The sequence below is a fragment of the Pinus tabuliformis genome, chromosome 7 (assembly GCF_031772625.1).
Source record: "Pinus tabuliformis cultivar Carrire ecotype Pingquan chromosome 7, CPIR1, whole genome shotgun sequence".
NCBI classification, from domain to species: Eukaryota; Viridiplantae; Streptophyta; class Pinopsida; order Pinales; family Pinaceae; genus Pinus; species Pinus tabuliformis.
Window position 1 is genome coordinate 667,771,739 of NC_142293.1, and position 18,310 is coordinate 667,790,048.

An 18,310-nucleotide genomic window follows, 5' to 3' on the forward strand; every position below is an offset into this window, starting at 1 on the left:
ACTTTTAAAAAGTGGGTTTTAAATTTTGACTATAAAATAGAGTTTTAGACATACCCAATTTCATTTTGACCATTGAAGTGTTGATAAAAGGGATTTTGGAGAAAATTTGGGCAAAACCAATCTAACCAACAAGATCTAGGTAATTCATGGCCTCAACCTCATTCATTTGGTTGAAAATTTCATAGAGTAGATTGAAATTTTGAGAGGATTTTTTAATTTTCGAAATTGCTCTATGTGTAGGTGGGTCTCGACTTTTAAATCCGCATATAGAAAACCCTATACATTATTTAATGGAATGAAAGTTGCATATATATAATTATCATTTATAAAATCAACACACGCATAGAGTAAGATTTAAAAAATGAATTCTAATGGATGAAATCCCTCAAATTTTCAAAATGTCGATCATTTGGAGGGAGAGAGAGCATATTGATGTGGATATTGAGGTTTTATATGATCGAGAATTGTTGGCTGGATTAAAAAATTGTGGATTGCTCAAATTCTTCATGATGCCCAATATGAGAGCTCAAACTCCATTATTGGAAATGTTGATTCATTACTGGAACCCATATCAAGAGAAATTCATCATAGATTAAATGAATTTATAGATAGAAGTAGAATATATCGACTTCATTACAAGACTCTCATGAAGGGGAGAATCAGTAGATCTAAAGGGGAAGGACCATGGAGGCCTTAATGTTGATGATTACATTGTTGTGTACTGTGCACTAGCTACTGACAATGTTGGTTCACAAGCCCAGATAAAACATATCACAAGCCTGTTGATCAAGATAATCGTTTTTACCATTGCCAAGATAGTAGGTTCAACTTCATTACATCAGGCCTCAAGAACAACTATTGTTTTGGCAGTAGAATGTCTAAAACCATTAGTATATGACTGGTGCACAACACTCCTAGCCAATATGAAGAAGCAACTAATATCAGTAAGATAGGGTAAGACAAATAACTTTAGCTATGGCACCATCCTCTGCTCATATTTCTTTGAGCGAATTCCTGCGCTACGACCTAGAGTAACATCTACCATCAACAGTCCTATAGATCTAAGGATGGAAAAATGGGCATATCTGATCAAGCGACTTGGCAGAGGTGAAGTCACTCTGGAGGCCTTTGATGATGAGTTATTGCATTGATGGGATCAATAAGTCATGGCCATAGAGGATTACCTGTATTTCAAAGTAGATTTCCAAGAGGACCCGGAGTTAGTATTACCGGAAGGAGCAGCATGGGGAAATATTGGCAAGTTTTTCTTATTTTTACTATATATATTATACATACATACATACATACATACATACATACATACATACATACATACATACATACATATATATTGAATATAATATCAAGAAATTTAAATTCTTTTTCATGAAACAAAAACGCTTACAAGATTAAATGATCATGATGCAGATGTGGGACCATTGATCCCTGAGGGTCTATTGAGGCATAGGCATCATGGCAGAGACATGGAGAGAGTATCACCTAATCTTGAGAGAGTTCTCCAAACTGTACAAAGGAACTTGGAGTGTCTAACTCACTGGGTTCCAATGGAAGTAGTAGAGGACCTACCCGAGGCTATATAGAGACGAGTGGATGGCGTACCATGAGAGTGGGTGTGACTCTTCCATCGAGTGGCTAATGACATTGTCTTCTACCAGGATGCTCATCTAGGGCAGGGTCCACATGCTTACATTTTAGATGACTGATCTTTTTGATAAGGAGATGATCAAGCTTAATCCCTAATTTTGAGGACATTTGTCCAGATTTTGTAATATTTTGAGACACTTATCTATCTACATACAGATATTTCATGATGATTTGATCATATATACAAATGATTATTTGATGTTTTGATGTTAATGTGACAAATGATTGATATGTCAATCTAATGCTTGGTTAGATATAGAATCAACAAATACATTATCTAATCATAGAATGTGAATGAAAGTAATAAAATTAAATGATCTTTGCAATAATCTCACTCTTAGATATTGACAATGTAATAAAGGATCCCTCACACGATAAACATTATTTAATTGAGATAGGACCAATTGTGAGTCCAAATAAACTACTAATGATTCAATGCCATAAGATATTTCCTTAAAAATTAAATTAATAACGACATTGTAGTCAGCCATATTATTAGAAGTAGGACCAATACACAAGCCTCTTGTGACCAACAGCTGACTAGATGGATAATGTATTACCCAAGCGATGGAAGCTAAATTTTAAGTATGTCTACTAGCACCATATGAGAATCCTAAGTACACCAAATCATCCATTGAAACTTGCCAAAGCGTATTGAAAACACCATCATCACTACGACACCTATAGATAGAAACTAAAACTATGTAGAAAATTTTAAAAACAAAGCAAACACTAGGCAAGAGATTAGGCATAGTTCTTCTTGAGATAGAGCCTATTTCTTGGCTCCTATAGCACATTCCCTTCAAAATCAATTAATTCATAAGCACCCTTCTTCAAGACCCTTTTAACAATGAAAGGAACGTACCACATAGGTTTGAATTTTCGTACCCCCAAGGTGTCTTTATCTTCGTCATAGACTAAGACAAGGTCACCTTCAGAGAAAACCCTGGGTCGTACGGACTTGTCGTATTGATCTTTGACTCTTTTCTTATTTGCCTCATTCTTGGTGGTGGCATCTCGACGCTTCTCATTGAGACGTTCCAAATGAATAAGGAACTGTTCAAGACTTGAGGTGTCTAAAAGAAGTTGTATTTCTAACTTGTGAGATGGAATCTCACATTCTATAGGAAATATTGATTCCAAACTACAACCAACTAAAAAAGAGTGAAACCTGTAGCAGTATTTACAAACATTCAGTATGCCCATAGCGCAAGATATAGCATGATGTGCTAGTTGGACTTCACTTGATTAATCGTCCTTTGCATGATAGTATTAAGGGATTTGAAAATGACTTCAACTTATCCATTAGCTTGAGGATAATAAGGAGATGAATGCTCTTTCTGAAATCCTAGTTTTGAAGATAACTAAGACATCATATTATTCTAAAAGTGGTTGCCATGTTCAGTGGCAATCTCTTTAGGGATACTAAAACATGAAATGACTTGATTAAGATGGTTTACAAGTAGTAAAATAAATCCCCCTCTTAGTAAATGGACCAATAGTGATGAGTGGAAAACGTGGAGCTAGATGAACGCGCATTTTTCGAGTATAAAATTGACAAGGATGGAATTTTTTTACCATCTCTATACAATATTTGAAAGTCGAAGGCCAAAAATACCTTGCACAAAAGAATTTTTTTTTTTGAGTTGTAACAAGCCCAGATAAATGACCTCCACAAGCCCCATTGTGGCAGTCATTCAATATTGAATTAGCGTCCTCTAAGGTCAAACATCATCTAAGAATTCAATCAACCCCACGACGATATAAATTATCACCAATAATTAGATAATTCTTAGCCAGGTGACATAATTTATGACATTTTTCCTTAGAAAAAGATTGAGGGAACTTCAAAGTATGGATACATACAACGATGTCTCCATAACAAGGATCTTGTGAGGAGATAAGAAAAATATGTTCATCCAGAAATGATTCTTCATAAGGACCATCTCCTTCACAAGGAAATTCCGGAATCAATTATGTGAAAACCAAAGACTTATTTGATTTTGCTGACATAAATTCAAGATAAAATTCTTGCAAAATAACAATCCATTTGTTGGATTTGCCCCCAATCACTCACCTTTTGAGGAAAAATTTAAATGGATTGATGCCAGCTAATACAAAGTTTTTTCTCACCAAAATGTAATGACGAAGTTGCTGAACAACATGAACTACTGGTAAAGCCAATCTCTCAATATGAGAATACTAGATTTCAGGATTGGCTAAGCCATGACTTAGACAATAAACTAAATTCCCTCTAAGTTCTTCATATTCCTAAACCAAAACCATACTAATAGCTTATTCTACTACTGTGAGGTACAAAAGAAAATCCTTGCTATAATTAGTTGGAGTCAAAATAGGAGGAGAGGTCAATGCCTTTTTCAAGGCTTCAAATGAGCATTGAGTGAATTCGTCCCAAATAAATGGAACTCCTTTATTAAGTAAATACATAAATCCTTTTGTCATCTCAACGTAGTTAACAATAAATCTCCTTAAAAATTTGGTTTTTCCTTGGAGACTTTGAAGTTGGTTGATATTCGACAGGGGAGGAAATTGAAGTATTTCCTCTACCTTGAAAGGATCAACATGAATCCATTCATTAGAAATGATGAATCCCAACAGCTAACCATATGTAACCGTGAAAACCAACCTATTAGGGTTCAACTGGATTTTATAACAACATCTCTCAAAAACTAGGCGAATATGTTTTGGATGTTCTATTCTCTTTCAAGAGTGAGCAACTAAATCATCCAAATAAGCTTCAATTATTTGTCTGATGTCATGGAAAGCATATGACATATCCCACTGAAAGGTTTCCCCATCATTTTTAATTCCAAAAGGAATTTTCCTATATGAAAATGTACCTCAGTGGAAAATAAAGGATGTCTTATGTTGATCTTCAGGATAAATTGTTAATTGACTATACCAGAAAATTTGTTCATGAAAGAAAACATTTCATTCCTACCACACTCATCAATGATGTTATCTATAAATGGAGTGGGGAAATTGGATTTTTGACAAAATTTATTCAAATCCATGAAATCAATTCATATATGAATTGTTCCTTGCTTTTTGTCCATGCAGACGATTTGAATCCCATTCAGTTAAAGGAACACGGTATATGAAACTTGCCTTAAGCAACTTCTCTACTTCTGCCTTGATAGCTGCAACATTCCTAGGATTGACCGACTGAAGCTTTTGATGCACATGCTTTGCATTTTTGTAAGCCTTAATCTGATGCTAAACAATAATAGGATCAATCCTAGACATTTCCTCATAGGACGAATCAAATACAGACACTCAGCTCCAATGAAGATATTCTCGATGACGTTGGGATTCTTGGAAATGTTAACGAGAATAGTTTCTGAAATATTAGCAATGTTACCTTCAGAAAAAATATGTGTTGGAACCAAAGGGTTTAATATTTTATGAACACTTCCTTGAGAAAGAGGACTAGATAAACTTGATTCTACTTTACACAAATCAGGGAGAAAATGTTAGGTAAACTTGACTCGGGATAGAGTCAAAAGTTGACCAGGGTAAACAGTGATGGTTTTGGGGCACATGCTATTGTGCACCCATGGTATTATGCCCGTGGTATTATATGTAATGGAGCCTATAAAAGTTTGGAAGGACTTCATTGTAATGAAAAGGCCTGAGGTGTGCGGTGAAGGCTCACTTCGCTGGATTGGCCAGGGTTTTGGTCAAGGATAATGAAATTTCATTATGATTGGGTTTTTCCCCAGATTTTGGGTTTTCCTGGATAAACATGTGTATTTATGTGTTTATGGTTATTGCTGGTTAATTTTATATTTATTCCTCTCAGTATTTATTTATGTTATGCAGTAAATTTCTTAACAATTGGTATCAGAGCCAAATATTGGCTTCAAAGGGATTCTTTGATGCCAGGGGTTTATAGTGCCTGATGAGATCAATGCAACGTTTTTCCATATCTGGGTCTGGAAAATAATGGTGGAACAATCGTACGCGGAAGATAGTGCCATAACTACCAGGGATCGTAGTGCATTTGCGATATTTACCAGTTTGGAACATTTTGACGAATTGTTCAGGGTTCATGCAGCTTCAAAAATTGTTCATTTTCTGCTACGTGAGGCCACTGGTGCTGGAATCTACAAGGTTCTCATAGGGCTCACAACTGGAGCGGTTTGATAGAAGTTTTTGAGCAAATCAAATTGAGAGAGGATGGATCAGAATCGCAGCAGCAAGAAACGAAAAAAAAAATTTAATGAAGTCAAAATTATTGCATGTAAATGGGCATACTACTGTAAGACCTGGTAAGGCATGTGCACCCCTGGTGATCACCGGTAAAGTCTGGGTTATACCTAGGTGATAGGGGGGATGTCGGGTTAACAATACCTCGGGTAAAAAATCTAAGGGGGGTAAGAGCTAGAGTGAGTGGGATTAGCTCACTTAGCAAGTTTGGCTGGAGTTAGTCAAGGAACCCCAAGTCAAGTTTAAGGGGGGAATTGTTAGGTAAACTTGACTCGGGATAGAGTCAAAAGTTGGCCAGGGTAAACAGTGATGGTTTTGGGGCACATGCTATTGTGCACCCATGGTATTATGCCCGTGGTATTATATGTAATGGAGCCTATAAAAGGTTGGAAGGACTTCATTGTAATGAAAAGGCCTGAGGTGTGCGGTGAAGGCTCACTTCGTTGGATTGGCCAGGGTTTTGGCCAAGGATAATGAAATTTCATTATGATTGGGGTTTTCCCCAGATTTTGGGTTTTCCTGGATAAACATGTGTATTTATGTGTTTATGGTTATTGCTGGTTAATTTTATATTTATTCCTCTCAGTATTTATTTATGTTATGCAGTAAATTTCTTAACAGAAAATAGGACGGATGATGAAAATCATCCCATGGTCTCTCTACGCAGGTTATTGCTTCTAGGATTTCCTTTTCAAATGGAAAAAAATATCAGGCAATCCATAGCTAAAGTGGAATCAATTGTCCAGATCAAAGCAAAATCATTATCCACATCCTTTGTTGGAATGGGGATATGATCAAAATTTGCAAAATTAACAATAGACTGATATGAAATTTCTACTGCAGATATAGGAAAAGCCATTCCACCCACTTTTCCTTTTGCTAATGTGGTTGTAGGAGGGGAAAGAGCCAAGGATCTGAAAAGTAATGAGTTCTAAAATAGCATTGTCTAGGGACCATCCCATAGGATGAAATGAAATTAATATGAGCAACAGAATGTGGAAGATCAAAAGTACCGATCAAAGAGGAATACATTCCAACTCCTAAATTCTCAATAAGATGCTTGGTATTCTTCACCAAGGGGACAATGGAGTCAGTAGATGCTTTAGGGTCATTGTGAGAATAGGATAACTAATTAATCGTAACACTTATCCCTTCATGAGGAAAACATACAATGAGAAATAGAGATGAGACTATGGAATCCATTGCATAAAACCAGTTCTGACCCAAAAAAATATTATAATCAAGATTAGAATTGACTATCTCTAATTCCATGTTGAAAACCTTTCCTCCTACAAAAATAGTGAAGGCATGTATAATCCCATTATGTCTATGAGAATGAAAATTGAATGTGGTTAAGAGAGTAGGAGAGGGAAGAACTTCAGGGGACCCGATAAATTTCCAACACATCATAGACATGACACATGTATAAGCCCCTTCATCAACTACGGTTTGAAAGATGGTTGTCTTATGATACGAATATTTAATATGAAAATCCATATGATGAGGGTGTCTCTCTTTAGAATTTTACATATCAAATGTATTCACTAGAGATATTTTCATGTCAAACGCTCTAATCACAGTGAGGAAATCACTCCTTTGCATAAGAAACGAATAGAGTACCTCTAATGTCGACATAGCACAGGGGCTCTAAGATAAATATTGAACAATGGAATAGTTCTGAGTAGCCCTAGCATTTGGATTATAATTCGATCGTTTTGAGGAGCCTTGCGTCATCTGAGGTATAGGTTCAACTGCAAGCCTCTCTATATGAAGAGGTTATTAGGTATTGAAAGAAGTTTTAGCCTTAAAAGATTCTAGCTCTCCATAATCATGAGCTCTAGTTGAAATATCAACATGAGACTTAACCATATACACATTCGATGTAGATTTCCCTTCTTGGTTGTCCCCTGTAGGGTTTCTAGTATTAGTATTCATTCCAACAAGTAATTTCTTCCCTTGGGGAAAAGGGTTAGTAAGAACAAATTGGGAACTAGTAGAACCTTTCTTGGATAAAAAGCACTGAGCATCCTGAATCTTGGGAAAAGATGCATAAGACGATGTTGACTACATAATTTACATGGGAATTTAACCTTATTTCTAGGCTCTTTCTTTCCTTCACTAGTGTATTCACTAGGTTTACTCACATTCCTCTTCCCTCCCTTATCTTCTTTCTTTACACAACCCTCATTCTTCCCATCGTATTGTTGATTTCCTTTTGGATTCAATGACTTAACAACATTTACCACTAAAGTTTGAGGAGGAGACATTGACAACGTAGTATGTGTCACGTAAGAAGATTGTAATGAAAATTGTTGTAATTGATTTAAAAAAATGGTTGTATTACTATCGATCGATCCTACAAATCCCTCGACGTGGGGGCCTGGTTTCAATTTAGCGAAATCGATTTTCAATCTAAGAGCATCAGGAAAAATCTTATAGAGGACTCCAAACTAGGAATAAATAAGCTCTAATTGATGGGATCTAAAGATGGCTTGTTCTTCAGTGAACACTCCTGAAAGTGACACATCCCTAGATATCTCTAGTTGTAATGAGTTCAGAAACCATTCTAGAAGAAATTCATCAGGGATATAAGCCTTGATCAACCTCTTCCATCTGCACCACTCTTGAATGTGGTCAGAAATATGGGTAGTCTTATCTTGATCAAAATTGGTCAGAAGTTCAATTCTAACATCCTAAGGGACAAACAACTGAAAATGGTTGAGAAACATTGTAGCTAACTCACCAAATGTAGAGAAAACCCCCCCTTTTCACTTGACATACCATTTCTCTACATTTCTAGTTTAGGTGCGTTGAAAGAGTCTCAACCTAATTGAATCACCAATCAAGGAATTTAATGGGCACCATAAGTGGAATATGGTTACATGGTCTCCTAGATACTCAGCAAAATTACCTTCATATTTTGGCATATCAGATGGAAGTTTAATAGGGACCGGAGGCCAAGTTGGATTGTAACGGATTAAATCATTAGTTAATTTCAAAAGATCTAGAAAATTAAGAGTTGTCAAGAATAGTAAGTGTAGAGGAACAACAAAATTCCAAGCTCCAAGAGTGGAATTCCAAACATTTGAAAAATAGTATCCTGTCTTTTCAGAGGCACCAGGTTGCCAAGGATTACTTGTAGAAGCAACTGAACCATAAGGAAAACCTTGTATTCCAGGGGTATATGGAGGGTATCCATCCCTACTACACGATTACTAGTCATATGAAAAATACCTCTGAGTGGAATATTATATGAAGGGGAGAGCCCCTAGTAAGGAGTATAAGCACTAGCCAAAGGAGTAAAAACTTGTTAAGTACCAATAGTAGGGAAGGGCACACTCCATTGCTGAAAAATAAATGAGAGAGATTTTGAGACCCAAAACCACTGACAGGAGGATATACCACGCCCTAGCTCCCTTGAAAAGGATTAATATTTTAAGCATGTACAGAGAAAGGAATTGATCCTACATTCAAATATGGATTAGAGGGAGGAACATGTCCACTTCCAAATGCAAAGCCTTGTAAATATGTTGAATCACTAGTCATCGAAGTCATAGATACAGAAGCAACAAAAGGTAAGGTTGATCAAACTAAATGCATCCCATTGGATGGCATTCCAAAAGGATAAGCACCAGTGAAAGGACAGAAAGGTTGGGTTCCCCACTCGAACCCGGAATGGAGGTAGAGCCATTAGGTACCATACTAGGTGTAATAGTAGAGATAACAATAGTACCTCCTCCTACAACTAAAAAAGGAGTATGTAAACCAACCGTATCAGCAATCATACTTGCACCACTAACATTGGACATTGAGAAAAAAGAAGGAGAGTGAACAGGGCTAATTGTCCTATGATTTAGACTACCCACGTCGATACAATGTAAGGAATATGAGAAGGAAGAAGTTTCATAGGAGTTGTAGGGGACTCATAAACGTTTGTTGGCATTATGATATAAATGTTGTCCTTGATGGAAATTCACTCAGTTGAAAGATCACAGTGCAGCATGTCAACAACAAATAATTATAGATCAGACTCCAAAGAATGAAGAAAGAGAGGTATAAGCAGGTTCACCTTGTCTAGGCTGCATATACATGCAGGTTTACTTAACAAAAGAAGTGTATACATACAAATGCACTTTCACAGAAGGAAAAGCACATATATCTTGGAAAACCAAAAGCTTTTGATCCAAGGTATTTGATTGGTCTGAGGTATTTAGTACAAAGTATTGGTCCTAAGTAGTTTTGGTCCATGGTATTACGAAAGGCCTAAAACTATATAAGGAGGAGAAGATCATTAGGCCAAGGGTGCAAGGATTTGAATATCTTATGAAGTGTTGGATCATATATACAGGTTAATGAGCTTCTGATGGTTTTCTTGATCTGATCTAAGGATGCACCAATACGGCTGATGAAGGTTGATGGACTGGGATCATAAAGGCTTAAGAGTATTATCATTATGTGGTTTGATCTTGAACAGTCTAGATCTGAATACTGACACATGTTTTATTCTGTAAATGTGATGATCTGGGTATGACCAAAGTCTAGAATAGTTGTGATGTTTTAAGTTAGAATTTACAGATCTGTACGCAGGTTCACTTTAGTAAAAGAGCATATACACACTGGTTCATCATATCAAAGTAGCATATGCATCTTAAATTTGAATTTGTAGATCTGTACATTGTTTCCCTTTGGTAAAAGTGCGTATACATGCTGGTTCGGCACATGGAAGTAGCATATACCTTATGAAGTATGATGTTTAAAAGTTTCAGTTGTTTCTGTTTGTTGTTGCAGAGTTATGGGTTTTGCTTTGTGTTCTGGTGATTGTATTCTGGTGATAGTGCGCTGAATGATCAGATTGATTGATTATGATTTTCTTCAGTGATGATGGGTTGTCAATTGATTGATTGATTCAGTTGTGGTTGATTCAGAATGTGATGATTGAGTTTCAGTGATTGGTTGATGCAGATGTATTTGATGGTTGTATTATAGTTATGATTTTTTGAGTTTCAATGTTGTTGATGGGTCCAGTATGAAAATTGGATGAAACAATGCCTTCATGTGTATTGTTGTGTACCAGGAGCATCCAGTCTAAAAATTTATGAAACGTGGTCCCTAGTGAAGGGTGGATTTTTCTGTAGGCTGGCACTTATGTACTAGTAAACATATTGGCTAGTACAAGAGCTACGATGTTGTAGCTCCCTTCCAGTAGTAGCTGGAGAATGAGAGAAGGTTGTAGCCTTCTGCAAGTGGGTGCCTGCGTACAAGTATGAGTCTGCACCAGTACAAGATTGTAAACATATTTTCTTATTATCAAAATGAAGACATAGACAATAGCAACAGGTGGTTTTTAACCACATTGGGTTTCCACCTTATATCTTGGTGTTGATGTGTGTTTCTTATGTGTGATGCTTTATTCTTCTTTTACTGCACTACCTAATAAATCTCTAATATATTGGTTTAAGCTTAATACATGATAAATTGTCTAAGGTTCTCTGCATATACGCTGGTTTCTTTAAGTATAGTCGTGTGTACACGTAGTTCACTTCATTGAAGTAGCATATATAAATCTGGTTGGGAAATAAAATTTTATATCTGATAATACTGATTCACCCCCCTCTCAGTATTATTTCCAACAATTGGTATCAAAGAAGGTCCTTCAGAAGAAGCTTGATCGCTTGAAGGGAGATCCATCATCATGAGTAATCAAGAAAGCGTGGGATCCATCAGGCCTCTAATCTTTGATGGAAGAAATTTTGTTTATTGGAAAATAACAACCACGCCTATCTACAATCACTTGAAATGGATGTCTGGGAAATTGTGGAAGGAGGATATACATTTCCAACAGCAATTCCTACAGATACGGTAGGTAAAAGGCAATATGAAACCAATGCCTAAGCTATCAATACTTTATTGGGAACTATGTCACAATCAGAGTTTGTTAAAGTCATGCATCTCAAATCAGCCAAAGAAATATGGGACAAAATCGTTCTGAGCTACGAAGGAGATTCTTAGGTAAAACGTGCTAAGCTTCAAACTCTCAGAATTCAATATGAAACTCTTAAGATGCACAATGATGAAAGTATAGCTAGTTAATTCTTATGTATAGATGAGGTTTTTAATTGTATGAAGAATCTGGGTGAAGAAATAAAGGAAGTTACCTTAGTTGAGAAAGTTTTGAGATCCTTGTCTACTAAATTTGAATCAAAAGTGTCTGCCATAGAAGAAAAATAGGATCTACAGATTATCACTATGACACAGCTTCACAGAATCTTAACTTCCTTTGAGATGAGAAAAGGAGGACCATCAAATATGAGAGAAGCCACACTTAAAGCTTCAACAAAAGGAAAGGAAGAAAAAAATGAATTATGACATATTTCAAAAGAAGAAGATGAGGTAAACTTTGTCAAGAAGCTTCAATGGGGTTCTGGAAGATTTAGAGGTAGGCTACCCTTCAAATGCTTTGCCTGTGGTAGAGTCTGTCATTATGCTGCCAAATGTCCTCATAAATATAAATATGAAAAAGGGAAGGAATATGCAAAATGGAATAGAAAACAAGTTGTGAATAAAAGGAGTTATTATACTCATGAAGATAGCGATGGTTTATCAAATAGTGATGAAGTCGAAAATAGTAATGATTGTAGACTTCTAATGGCTTATGTCGATGATAATTTTTGGGATGCTTTAGAAGAGGATTACCTTCATGCAGAAATATCTAAACTCAAAATCTGTTTAGAAGAAAAGAATATGATTATGGATACCTTGACATACCAACTTATTGAAAAAGAAAAACACAATGAAAATCTAGAATGTGAAATTGTGGGTATAAGAAAGGATCTTGAGAAAACGAAATCTCTCAATCTTAGATATGCTAAAGGATCAAAAAATTTAAATGAAATTATCAAAGTGCAATGTTCTCCTCTGATAAAGACTGGTCTTAGATATACTGAAGAATCATCTCAATCACAGAAGTCGTCAACCTCCACCAAAAGCTATCTTGATGCAGCAAAGATTAGTGAACAGTATGAAAATTGTCGACAAAGGCATAAAGTATATCCCCAGGTAAATCAGACTCAATTTACTCCAAGGATGAATAGAATCCACAACCAACCTCAGGTAAATCATACTCAATTTTCTCCAAAGATGAATATCAATAGAAACTACAATCACCAGGTCAATAGATTCGATAGTCGCGGGAACTTCTTTAATGGGCAATGTTTTTCATGACATAATTTTGGGCACAAAGCTGCTTAATGTGTTGCTTACAAAACCATCATGACTAGAGAAGCATGAAATCAAAGGAATGTGACAGGGATCAAGAAAAGTTCCTATAATAACTTTTCTCTTCTTGAAAATGAAATAGAATGCTCAATCTGTAACAACTTTGGTCATGAAGAAACTAAATGTAGGAGAAAATTTCAGCAAACAACTCAAAAGGAGTAAACTCCATTAAATCCCAAGATATGGAGAAGGAAAGAATCTCAAACAAAAAGATGTGGTATAGCCTTGTATGCAAAAGGACAAGAAAAGTAGTGGTACATCAATAGTGGATGCTCAAAACACATGACAGGTGACAAAGAAAAACTTCACTCATATAATGCCTTAGAAAAGGAAAAGAATGTCTCATTTGGAAACGACACTCCTACTGTCATAAAAGGTAAAGGCTCTATTTTCCTGAAAGAAAAGGTTAAAGATGGAAATGTTATGTATGTAGACGGTTTAAAGCATAACCTGTTGAGTGTCAATCAAATGTGTGATCAGGGAAATGAAGTGGTCTTTCGATCAAATGGATGTGTTGTTCATGAGCTTGATACAGGAGAGACCGTGATCAAAGGTACAAGAAATCCAAACAAATTATACATACTCAAGGGAGGACAACAACAATGCTAACTAAGCAAAAATGATGAAAACTGGATGTAGCATAGAAGATTGTGACATCTAAGCTTTTCTCAAATAAGAAAAGGATGCAGATTCAAGGCTGTTCGTGATCTTCCAGATATCAACATCCCTGAAAATACAATATGAAAACCATGTCAAATCGGTAAGCAAACTAGAGCTCACTTCATTGAAAAAGAAGGGTAAGCTAGTAAGCCTCTTGAACTTGTCCATACTGATTTATGTGGACCATCAAGGAAAAAGTCACCTCGTGGAGAAGAATACTTTATTTTGTTCATTTATGATTTTTCGAGAATGTGTTAGATATGTCTTCTAAAGCATAAAGATGAAGCATTTGAAAATTTCCAAGCCTTCAAAGCTTTGGTTGATAATGAATCAGATCAAAAAATGAAATGTCTCAGATTTTTTCGAGTAGGGGAATTTACCTCGGATGAATTTTTTGAATTTTGTGAACAACATGGAATAAAATGGCAATTATCCACCGCAAGGACTCCTCAACAAAATGGAGTGGTAGAAAGAATGACCACAACTATTCAAAAAATGGCTCGAGCTATTCTAGATGAAGCTGGAACTCCTGCAACCTTCTGGGGTGAAGCTGCATTTGCCGCTGTAACTATTCTCAAGCAAGCAAATGTTCAGGTAAATAGCACTCAAACTCCACATGAACTTTGGTATGGTAAGAATCCTACTGTAAAATACTTTAAATTCTTTGGAAGCAAATTTTATATCAAAAGGACTGATGCAAAACTTGGTAAGTTTGAGCCTAGCGTAGATGAAGGTATTCTTCTTGGTTACTCTTCCCGGAGTAAAGGATATAAATTTTATAATAAAATACTTGGGAAAATTGTTGAAAGTATCGATGTTGTAGTTGATGAAGCATGCAAAAATAAAAAATAGATAAAAACAAAAGATTATAACAATGAAGAAGAAGGGGATTATTTTCCCACATCAGATCACAATGATATTGAAGAAGAAACCAATGAAGCACTAGAAGAAGAGATAACAGTAGAAGAAAAGATTTTGTCCAGGTATGTTTAGAGAAATCATCGAGAAACTCAAATTTTAGGGGAAAAAGAGGCAGGTGTACAGACAAGAAGCACTATTATAGGAAGCTCAAGCTATCTAGCATTACTATCCTCCACCGAACCTCAAAATGTAAATGAAGCATGCAAAGATGAATGTTGGGTCAAGGCCATGAATGAAGAACTTGAGCAAATTGAAAATAATAATACTCGGGAATTAGTTCCTAGACCTCATGATAAAAATATTATAGGAACTAAATGGATATTCAAAAACAAGCTGAATGAAAAATGGAGAAGTCATTAGGAACAAGGCCAGACTTGTTTGTAAACGGTATGTTCAACAAGAAGGTATAGATTTTGAAGAAACTTTTGCACCTTTTGCTAGACTTGAAGCCATAAGGATGTTTCTTGCTCTTTCTAGCTTTCAAAAATTCGAAGTATACCAAATGGACGTAAAATCTGTTTTCCTTAATGGAGATTTAGAAGAATTTTATATTGAACAACCAGAAGGGTTCATTCTTGGAAATGATGCAAAACTTGTATGTTGACTCAAAAAGGCTCTCTATGGTCTAAAACAGGCTCCAAGGGCCAGGTATTACTGCCTTGACAAATATCTACACCAACAAGGTTTTACAAAAGGTTCAACAGATAGAAATCTATATACAAAGATGGAAACTGATAAATTTCTAATTATTATTGTTTATGTTGATGATATCATTTTTGGTAGCAATGAAGAATCCATGAGTCAGAATTTTTCTTCAATAATGCAACAAGAATTTGAAATGTCCTTGCTTGGTGAACTTACCTATTTTCTTGGTCTACAAGTTCAACAAAATAAAGATGGTATTTTTCTTTCACAAACCAAATATCTCAAACTGATCTTGAAAAGGTACAGCATGGAAGATTCTAAACCTGTATGTACCACAATGGTAACAGGATGTAGTCTCAGCTCAAATGATGAATCAACATCAGTACATCAACCAACTTACAGATCCATGATTGGCAGTCTGCTTTATCTAATAGGTACCCGACCTGATATCATGCATGCAGTAGGAATGGTTGGAAGATTCCAAGCAAATCCAAAGGAATCACACCTTTAGGCAGTCAAAGTAATTTTCAAATATCTTCAAGGAACTCAGAACTTTGGTTTATGGTATCCTAAAGATACAGAATTTACTCTTCATGCATATACAGATGCAGATTGGGCAGGAAGTTTTGATGACAGAAAAAGCAGTAGTGGTGGTGCATTCTATATGGGTTCCAGGTTAGTGTCTTGGTTCAACAAGAAACAAATTTCAATTGCTTCATCTACAGCTGAAGCAGAATATGTGGCTACTGCATCTTGCTGCACAAAACTACTTTGGATGTTGCAAACCTTGCAAGACATTCAGATCACATGTACCCCACCCATCTCCATTCTATGTGATAATACAAGTGCCATCAATATTTCAAAGAATCCAGTCCTGCACTCCAAGACCAAGCACATACCCATCAAATGCCATTTTCTACATGAACAAGTGCTAAACAAAAGGTCAAAGTGGAGTATGTTCCCTCCAAAGAGAAGGTTGCTGATATATTCACTAAACCACTACCCAGAGAGACATTTGAATATATCAGACAAAAGATGGGAGTAGTTGCTGCATCATCCTGCTGTTAAATCCATTTTTTCAGAAAAATGTTATTATATACGTGTTTCATGGAGTATAGTCACGTACACACGTGGGTTTCTATGGGTCAAGGAGAGTATATGTTTTTTAGACAAGAAAAATAGTGGGACAAGCTCTGATATGGGTAGGACAAGTTTAGGGGGAGCATTGGCCTTCACGTACATTCAACATTGTTGGCATTATGGTTGTTGAGTCCAACTACGGCTTCAGATATTTATACCATTTGTTTCTTAAGTCATGTAAAAGTCTAGGGTGTGATATGTCTTCTCATACATTTGAATGAGTCCTCTTGGACAAATGATGTAATTTGTATCCCCACTTTGCATGGGATGGGTGATGTAATATTTATTGTTTCTGTCATGTATAAATAATTGGTATATCCCCACTTGGTTGGGTGGATGAGTCAAATTTAGTATATGCCCACTTGGTTGGGAGATGGATGTATGTATGAGTCATTGGTGATAGGAAGGTCATCCTCACATAGTTGAGTTATAGAGTCATGTTATTCTTTTAGAAAATATTTTTTTGCAGAATCTGCTTGTGCTCGGGAGGAGCATGGACAGTTTCAGTGCATCTCAGCATCCACAAAAGGGGAGCTCAATTAGAGAATTTAGCATGTACTCACGGGAGCATGAACAACATAATATATGTTAAAGGGAGAAAATATCTTGGTCCACCCTTTTCCCTTGATGTCAAAGGGGGAGAGTGACTTGGTGTTGTTGTTGCCATCAAGTCCAAAGGGGGAGATTGTTGGCATTATGATACAAGTGTTGTCCTTAATGGCAACTCAGTCAGATGAAATATCACAGTGCAGCATGTCAACAATAAAGAATTATAGATCAGACTCCAAAGAATGAAGAAAGAGAGGTATACGTAGGTTCACCTTGTCCAAGTTGCGTATACACACAAGTTTACTTAACAAAAGAAGCGTATACGTACACAAGCACTTTCACAGAAGGAAAAGCGTGTATATCTTGGAAAACCAAAAAGTTGTTGGTCCAAGGCATTTGATTGGTCCGAGGTATTTGGTCCAAGGTATTGGTCCTAAGTAGTTTTGGTCCATGGTATTGAGAAAGGCCTAAAACTATATAAGAAGGAGAAGATCATTAGGCCAAGGGTGCAAGGATTTGAATATCTTATGAAGTGTTGGATCATATATGCAGGTTAATGAGATTTTGATGGTTTGCTTGATCTGATCTAAGGATGCACCAATATCGCTGATGAAGGTTGATGGACTGGGATCATAAAGGCTGAAGAGTATTATCATTATGTGCTTTGATCTTGAACAATCTAGATTTGAATACTGACACATGTTTTATTTTGTAAATGTGATGATTTGGGTATGAATGAAGTCTAGAATAGTTGTGACGTTTTACGTTAGCATTTACAGATCTGTACGTAGGTTCGTTTTAGTAAAGAGCATATACACGTTGGTTTAGCATATCAAAGTAGCGTATGCATCTTAAATTTGAATTTGCATATCTATACGTTGTTTCCCTTTGGTAAAAGTGCATATACACGCTAGTTCAGTGCATGGAAGTAGTGTATACCTTTTGAAGTAGATGTTTAAAAGTTTCAGTTGTTTTTGTTTGCTGTTGCAGAGTTCTGAGTTCTGCTTTGTGTTTTGGTGACAGTGCCCTAAATGATTAGATTGATTGATTACGATTTGCTTCAGTGATGATGAGTTGTCAAGTGATTGATTGATTTATTTGTGGTTGATTCAGAATGTGATGATTGAGTTTCAGTGATTAGTCGATGCAGGTGTATTTGATGGTTGTATTGCAGTTATGATTTTCTAAGTTTCAATTTTTTTGATGGGTCCAGTATGAAAATTGG